The sequence below is a fragment of the Eublepharis macularius genome, chromosome 9 (assembly GCF_028583425.1).
Source record: "Eublepharis macularius isolate TG4126 chromosome 9, MPM_Emac_v1.0, whole genome shotgun sequence".
Taxonomy (NCBI): Eukaryota; Metazoa; Chordata; class Lepidosauria; order Squamata; family Eublepharidae; genus Eublepharis; species Eublepharis macularius.
In genome coordinates this window covers 48,829,286-48,837,949 of record NC_072798.1, presented here as the reverse complement: position 1 = coordinate 48,837,949, position 8,664 = coordinate 48,829,286, and the positions used below count along the sequence as shown (strand labels likewise).

Genomic DNA, 8,664 nt, shown 5'->3' with positions numbered 1-8,664 from the left:
GTTGGAGGACCGCACTCAAAGAGTGGTGGTCAACAGCGTTTCATCAGATTGGAGGGAGGTGTCCAGTGGGGTTCCGCAGGGCTCGGTTTTGGGCCCGGTACTTTTCAATATTTTTATCAATGATCTGGATGAAGGAGTGGAAGGGCTGCTCATTAAATTTGCTGATGATACCAAATTGGGAGGGGTAGCAAACACCCAAGAAGATAGAATTAAAATTCAACAAGACCTGAATACTCTGGAGAAGTGGGCAGCTGTGAATAGGATGCAATTCAACAAAGACAAGTGCACAGTATTACATCTGGGCCACAAAAATGAGAAGCACAAATACTGGATGGGGGATACACTTCTGGGCAGTAGTATATGTGAAAGGGATCTTGGGGTAAGAGTGGACTGTAAACTGAATATGAGCAGTCAGTGTGATGCGGTGGCAAAAAAGGCTAATTCAATCCTGGGTTGTATCAAAGGGGCCATAGCATCGAAATCGCAGGAGGTCATAGCCCCTCTCTATACTGCCTTGGTCAGGCCACACCTGGAGTATTGTGTGCAGTTCTGGAGGCCTCACTTCAAAAAGGATGTGGACAAAATCGAGAGGGTGCAAAGGAGAGCGACGAGGATGATCAGGGGTCTGGAGACTGAGCCCTACGAGGAAAGGCTGAGGGCCTTGGGAATGTTTAATTTGGAGAAGAGGAGGTTGAGGGGGGACATGATTGCTCTCTTTAAATATTTGAAAGGCTGTCATTTGGAGGAGGGCAGGGAGCTGTTCCAGCTGGCAGCAGAGGGTAGGACACGAAGCAATGGGCTAAAACTACATGCACAAAGGTACCGACTGGATATTAGGAAAAACTTTTTCACCGTCAGAGTAGTTCAAAAGTGGAATCAGCTGCCTAGGGAGGTGGTGAGCTCCCCCTCACTGGCAGTTTTCAAGAAGAGGCTGGATGAATACTTGTCAGAGATGCTTTAGGCTGATCCTGCACTGGGCAGGGGGTTGGACTAGATGGTCTGTATGGACCCTTCCAACTCTATGATTCTATGATTCTATGATTCTATGGTGCTTGATTCCTGAGTTCATAGAATGGATTACACCACCTCAGTTGGGGATCAAGGGACACAGATACCACATTTAAATTCTTCCTTGTGTAAACCACCCTTTGCAAGTCAAAAATTATTCCAGCAAGGAATAAGCTGAGTTAAATCCTTCCTCCCTGACATGTTGCTTTTCACTCATAGTAGATGGTGGCACTGATAACCAGTACAGCAGCGTATGCTCAGTGAGTTATAATTTTGTTGAGCTATTAGAAGTGGGACAAGAAAGTAAAAAATTGAAATGCTGCAATAGTAAGAGAGGGAGGCATGATAGTGAGGAAAATGAGTTGATAAGGACTGCACCCTTCCTACAAGCCAGTCCATCTACAGGAGGTCCTTAATAATAATAGTGTGGATTGAGAGGACCTTTTCTGCACGGGGTTCCATTATGGGAACACCCTCCCAATGGAGAGCAGGCTGGTGCCTTTTCTCTTGTCTTTAGGCAGCTTCTCAAGTCTATCTTGTTAATCCAAGGTCTTTGGAAGCACCTTGTTACTACTGTTGTTCTCCTTTCCGGATGTTGCCCACCCTGTGACCATTTAACCATTGTGCTGCTCTACATTCTTCAGTTTGTATTATATTGGTGTTTTATGTAAGTCTTATGGATTTTATTACATTTTTAATTAACTCTTTGTAAACTATGTTTGATCCATTGTTGTTAGAAGGGCAGCCTAGGTTTCAAAAAATCAAACAAGCTTTCATGTTTAGGGCATTTATTAGCACCATGTCTCTCCTATGTGCTTCTCCCAAGCGTTTCATTTTGTTTGAAAATCTGCTCACTGGAATGTAATGTGGTTCAAATCCTTGTTCCCTGTTTTTTTAAAGATGGTCTTCTTGACATATAGCATTTAGATAGCTTAAGCATCCAGCCTTCTATTTGTAGCCCAGGGTGCAGTTTTTTTTCTAGCCTCAGTTCAATAAATCATGCTAGATTAAAGATGCTCCTTGTGAATAATGTGCTTTTAATTGCTCTCCCCTAAAGCTTGCCATAGGGCAGAGGCTTGCATAATAGAAGTTTCCCAGCACACACATCTTTTTATATCTTCACATGCTAAGGAACAACACAATCTTTAGTACAACTGTGCAATCTCTGAAGCAGACAAGTTATACATTCAGGGAGCTATCAGGGATGGCGGCAGCAAGCAGGGCGTGAACCAGGGAGAATGATGTCTGCACACCTCCAACCCCTCTTTGCTTGCTGCCGCCACCAGCCCAACCCTTGCACCTTGCCCTTATCTTCATGATATGTGTGCAAAAGTTCAGTGCAATGGCAATGTTGGCACTCTGTAGCCTCCCCTTCCCCTCCCTTTTCTTTTCCTTGATGAGCAATGCTGTAATGCCTGGGGTGAGGGATTGCTAACTTCTCAATGCAGTGGAGGGGCTGGAGTTCTCACAGAATTACAACTGATATCCAAACTACAAAGATCAATTTCCCTGAAGAAAATGGCTGTTTTGGAATGTGGACTTAGGCATTATACCCTGCTGAGGTCCTTCCCCAGGCTGCACCCCCAAATCTCCAAGTATTTTCCAACTCAGAGTGAACAACCCCAGGAAAGATAAAAGTGGACAGGAAGCCAGGCTATGAGGAAGAGGCAGGAGACCTCTTGGTACCCACAGAGAGGAGAAAGAAGGTCAAGGCCACCCTTTCCTTCTCTATTCGGCGCTCCAGCAAGCCCAAGGGAAATGGAGAGTCCTACAAATGGGTGCTAGGGGAAGACCTCTGCTGCATAAGCCTTTGCCTCACTACTTGCACTGATTGGTTTTTATGTGAAGTTCTGGTACTGAGTGTCACTGTTGAATGCTTGGTATTATGTTGACTGCTTCAGTTTGCTAATTCCCTAGTTTAGACATTTGTATTTTTCCCCCACAATAAATTTTATTTCTGTTTTCACTCTATTTGGATTCTTTGTATTCCTTCAGAACTTGTAGAGGTTTCTCACTCCTTTGTCAATAGCCCTTGTATCTGTTGCATGGGCCTCTGCTAGGTTGCTGAGTGTTTCTTCAACCTGCTTCAGAACCTAAGCCAGCAGCTCCACTATACCTTTAGAGTGCAAGGTGGAAGGTGGAAGAATTTCTTTCTTACACTCAGGGTACTTCTTACACTCAGGAGAGCCAGTTTGATGTAGGGGTTAAGAGTGTGGGACTTTAATCTGGAGAATCGGGTTTGATTCCCCACTCCTCCACTTGAAGCCAGCTGGGTGACCTTGGATCAGTCACAGCTTCTAGCTCTCTCAGTCCCACCCACCCCACAGGGTGTTCTGTTGTGAGGATAATAATAACATACTTTGTAAACCGCTCTGAGTGGGTGTTAAGTCATCCTGAAGGGTGGTATATAAATCAAATGTTGTTGTTGTTGCTGTTGCTGTTGGACTGAAAAAATGCATAATGGAACCTATTCATACATTATGTGTCTAGGGTACAAGTGTCTTCTGCTATTTGCTATTTGCTAACTGTGTGTTTAAAAGCCTTTTCCGGATGATGTGCAAGCTGCTCAGAGGGCAGAGCCACTTTTTCTAGCTCTTCAACCATAAAAATGTCAGAGTATGTTACTCAGCAGAACCAGCCATTATCATCATATGTAGCATGTAGCAGTGAGCCACAGACAATATTGGCTCCTTAGCACAGCCAAGTACCTATTTCAAACATATGGTAGGGAACATGCCCAGTGCTCAATTCTCAATCTAAATTCTAAAGCCTTGATTGTCTGGGACTGAGATTCCCGGGATAGCATTGGGGATTCTGTGAGGAAATGGTTCCCAGTACAGGTTTTGCATGTTACCATTTGAGAATGATGTACATAAGGGTTAACAGAACAAAAGGAAGCACAATAACACCATTTACTGTGTTAATGCTTTCAGAGCAAACTCTTCCCTTTCTCCTCATCATAAAGAAAGAGTTATGAGTCAAGCTTCTGCTTCACATGGCAGCATTATCTCTGAATCAGAACACCTTCAAGGGCATTCATCAGTGGAATGCAAGATCCTTTGTCCTTTCTATACCTTATACTGAAAGCATGAACATTTACTATACGATTCCTTTTATTGTACACAGGCCGCTGGCTGTGATCAGGCAAGGCCTTTTATTCAGTTATAATTCCGTTTTGATTGCAGGTACTTTATTAGCAAGAAATAATGGCCTGTTGGTAATACTAATCACTCCCGGCCCAGTGTGTTGGAACTGGCAACCAAATTGTTTAACTAATCTGAAAATGCACAATTGTGAGATTAAATAATTGGGGAGGGGGGATTAACAAACAAATCCCAACTGTCTATACTCACCCCACTAAACTCTCTTGGCCCACTGATTCTTGTGAGGGAAACTCAGAAGTTTACCTTTGCCTGCTGGGAAGGAAGAAGGGCCACCATCACACATTTCGGCATTATCTGCTGCATTGAACTCTGATCTTTCTTACTTTCTCTGGATCTTGTCTGTCTGTAAGCATAACCGGCTTTATGTCTGCAGGCTACATTCCCTCTCCAGCAGCCCCCTTATCTTTCAAGAGTGCTGGTCAAATTCACTTCTGCCAATCTAGTGGCTCAGATCAGTGGAATATTCATCTTTCAGCTCCTCATTCACCGTTCATCTCTTTCTAAGAATACAGTGCGTCACTGGAGTGGCTTTTACATAACGGCAAAATCACTTCACCTCACTATTGAGGTTTTGGGAAGTATATCAAACTTTAACCATGAAGTTAACTAAGTGCTGTCTGTTAATAAATACTCTATAAGGGTAGCAAGGAAATCTCAATGACATCAAACGTACATCCAAGAGAAAATGTGCCAGCATTTGCTTTTTGGAAAAAACCTTTTCTGAAGTATGTAACTACACATCAGGCTCTTATAGGGCCCTGACATTTGTTCCTGGCAAGAATCCTCCTTCTGTCAGTTGGTGTGCAACTGGCCAGTGTTAACATCAAGTCTGTTAACACTGGCCACTGTTGGATAAGAAGTTATTAAAACATAATGTCTCTTGAGTGTGTTCCTAACCTTTTGGATATGGTGACCCACAAGCTCAAATTGACTTGGTACAGTAGGGTTGCCAGGTCCCTTGACTCCTCCGGCAGGAGATTGGGAGCCTGGCACTTACCCTGCTGCATCTGTGGAATCTTTCTTTGCACATGCATGCAGCACACGTGCACTCCCAGCTTGTGTGATGACATCACTTCCTGGAAGTGATGTCATTGTGCGGGTCAAAAGGCAGCCCACAGGTCAAAGGGTGCTCCCATGCTCACCAAAGGGCACAATTCGGCCCAAAATGGGCCTGCTGTGGGGCGCTGCAGGGCACAATTCAGGCTGCTGTGGGTGTGAGAGTGCACCACACCGCCAGGGGAGTGCCCTGGGGAGCATGCCCCCCTGCCAGCCAAGTAAGTGGGCATGGGGGAAGGAAGGGTGGAAGCAGGGGATCCCCCACCCCAGGTGGGCAAATGGTATCCCTATGGTACAGTGACCCATTCAGGATCAGCCCAAGGTTTTCTGGAGCCCTAGGCAAAGTATGACCTTGGTCCCTAACCTCATCCAGCTTTCCATTTTCTACAATGGTCAACCAACACTGTGCTAAGAGGACACCTTGTGAAGCTGGTGAAATGGTATAGCCAGTTCATATTATTAATATAAATATGATCTTAGTCATAGTCTTGTGCTGCATAAATGGAGTGGCCCATTTCCAAACAGAGATTGTTGAAATGCTGCAGCATCCATGGCTGGCTCTGGAACAGACAGAGAACTGAAGTAAGTTCATGAGCACACTCTAATATGCTACTTTGACAAAGCTAAATAATAATCTGCTCACTTAATAATTACCTGCTGCAATATAGGCTGGAGATGGATGGTAGTTGTTCTCTTCAGAGAGGTGAACATAGTATGATAGTGGCAGTGTTGTTCGTTCATCCCACCATTGTTTCTGCTAAGTAGGTTTTCAGTACTTCAAAAACAGCTGAGCAAATGAGAAATGAATGTGTATACCATGAGAAATAGTATCTCTATAATACTACCTTAAACTTTAAATCCTGCTAACTTTCTGCAGTTGTCATATTAAAAAGAAGCTAAGGGAGGAGATTGAGACTTGGAATGAGTTTGAAGGAGGCAACTGAAGGAGACTGAGACTTGGAAGGCAGCTGTAAAGGAACTAGAAAAGATCCTTAAAGACAGAGAAGCATTGCTGGGGACCAACTTATTTGTCAAACAACCTTGCCTACTTTATCTTTCAGCTTTTGTGGAAAAATACTATGAAAATATCTACATGTGTAAATTTGAAAGAGAATGGATATAAGATGATGTATAGATGGTACTTAACACCGAAAAAATTAGCAAATATGAGTAATGCTATGGCAAACAAGTGCTGGAAATGTAAACAACATGAAGGCTCTTTTTATCATATGTGGTGGACTTGTGACAAGGCTAAACAATTTTGGTCTAAGATATATGCAGAAATGTTGATAATTATAAAAGGTAATTTGCCGAAAAACCCTGAGCTGACTTAGTATGGAAAAATTAATGTAATGGACAGGACATTATTATATTATATGATGGTGGCAGCAAGACTATTATATGAGCAGTATTGGAAGCAAGCAGAGATTCCAGAGATTGAAGATTGGATACAAAAACTGTTGTATATAATGGAGATGGACAAGTTGACCAGAAAATTGAAAGACCAAAATCCAAATGAATTTTTAAAAGACTGGGGGAAATTTAAAGAATATCTGGAAAATAAGTGGGATGTGAAGGGACAGTTATGGTCTATGGATAATTACTGATGTCTATATGATAGTGGAATTAAAGTCTAGGTAGGAACTTTACCTTTGAGAAATGGGAATATTAGAAATATTAGAATAGATTAAATATGAAGAGAATTAAAAAGGTTTTAGTGCTGTTGGGGGTCAAGAGAGAAAGGAGGAGGGAGGGTGGGGAATATATGTTTTTAATTAATGAATATACAGTATAAAAGTTGTAGAGTGTTATAGGGAATTGATGTATGTATTAGATATATGTGTGTATTAACCTACCCAATAAAAATTTTCTTTAAATAAAAAAAAAACAAGCCCAACTACATTTCTTCCATCGATAGTCCTGGACCCATAAGCAATTTTCTTCCCAGATTCTGGCTGCATCCATTTAGGGCATGTAAATGCACATCATGTGGAATCAGCCTTGGTTAGTTCAGATTAGATATGGGCACGAACCAGAAAAAAACCAAACCATGGGGTTCATGGGGTTTCCGCAAACCACGAACCACGAACTGACACGGAACTAGCCCAGTTATGAACCATTTCATGGTTCATGGTTCATGGGGGTTAAATGCCCCTTTCCAGCAGGGAAAGGAGCATTAACAGAGCAATCCTAAGCAGAGTTACACCAGTCTAAGCCCATTGAAATCAATGGGCTTAGACTGGTGTAACTTTGCTTAGGATTGCACTGTTAGTCATTTAAAGGGCCCTTTCCTGCCGCTTGCAAGGGGCAGGACCCTTTAAACTATCAGCTGGCAGATGGGGGAATCCCCCCTGCTGCCTACCAGCTGATAGTTCAAAGGGATCTGCCTTGCAAGCAGCAGGGCCCTTTAAACTCCCCAAACCCCAGCCCCCACCCCACCCCCAGCCCCCCACTTACCTTCCTTCTGATGCTGGGGTGGTGGAGGCCTCCTTCACTGCCCTGCAAGCCCTCACAGCAGAGGAGAATGCCAAAAATGGCCTTTCTGCCCCTCAAATGGCAGCCACGGCAGCAGAGGGCAGCGGATGAGGAGGAAAGGGGCCCTCCTGCCCCTCAAATGGCAGCTGCAGCTGCCATTTGACAGGCAGAAAGGGCATTTTTGGCCTTCTCCTGTGCTGCGGGCCTGCAGGGCAGCAAAGGAGGCCTCCACCACCTCAGCATCAGAGGAAAGGTAAGTGGGGGTGGGGTGGGGCTTCGGAGGGGGTGAGGGGCTGGGGCTTGAGACTGGGGGTGAGGGCTGAGGATTTGGCCATTTAAGGGGCCCTGCCACTTGCAAGCGGCAAGCCCCTTTAAACTATCAGCTGGCAGTTGGCAAGGGGGGAATCCCCCCCTGCCGCCTGCCAGCTGATAGTTTAAAGGGACCTGCCACTTGCAAATGCCAGGAAAAATTTAAATGGTCATTTCCCCCAGGGAAATGGCCATTTAAACTGACCCTTTAATACAAACCAAACGAACCAGTAGTCCAGTTCATGGAAATTTGTGGAAATGAGCTTCCATGAACCCTGGTTCGTGAACCCCGAACCAAAGTGGTTCGTGGGGTTTTTGGTTCATATTTAGGTTCATACCCATCTTTAGTCCAGATACTCGTTTTTAAATGTAATTGTTTTGTATAGTCTAGCCACTAGATGTCTCCATGTTAAACCCATGCAGCGCAGTTTGGAAAACTGGCAAACAAGACAAACATAGTACTAGATCATGGAAGCTTGTATTTCTGATGTGACACCAGCAAAGGTGTATAGGTGAAGAAGATTTAAGGACACCAGGGGCACAGGCATGTTATCATTTGACATTTTTGAGACATGGTCCTCCAATAAAGTATCTAGAAGTCCTGATATAGATGAGAAAATGTCAGAATCCTGCAGATTTTACATTTCCCCTT

At 43.9% G+C, this 8,664-nt stretch overlaps 1 long non-coding RNA gene across 1 annotated transcript; it reads right to left on the bottom strand.

The window, feature by feature from the left end:
• Positions 1–5,661: 5,661 nt before the first annotated feature.
• Positions 5,662–5,992, bottom strand: LOC129335579 (uncharacterized). Its single transcript, XR_008597625.1, has 2 exons — positions 5,883–5,992; positions 5,662–5,788 (listed from the first exon to the last, which is right to left on the bottom strand). It is a non-coding gene; the product is annotated as an uncharacterized LOC129335579 (long non-coding RNA).
• Between the last annotated feature and the right edge of the window lie 2,672 nt (positions 5,993–8,664).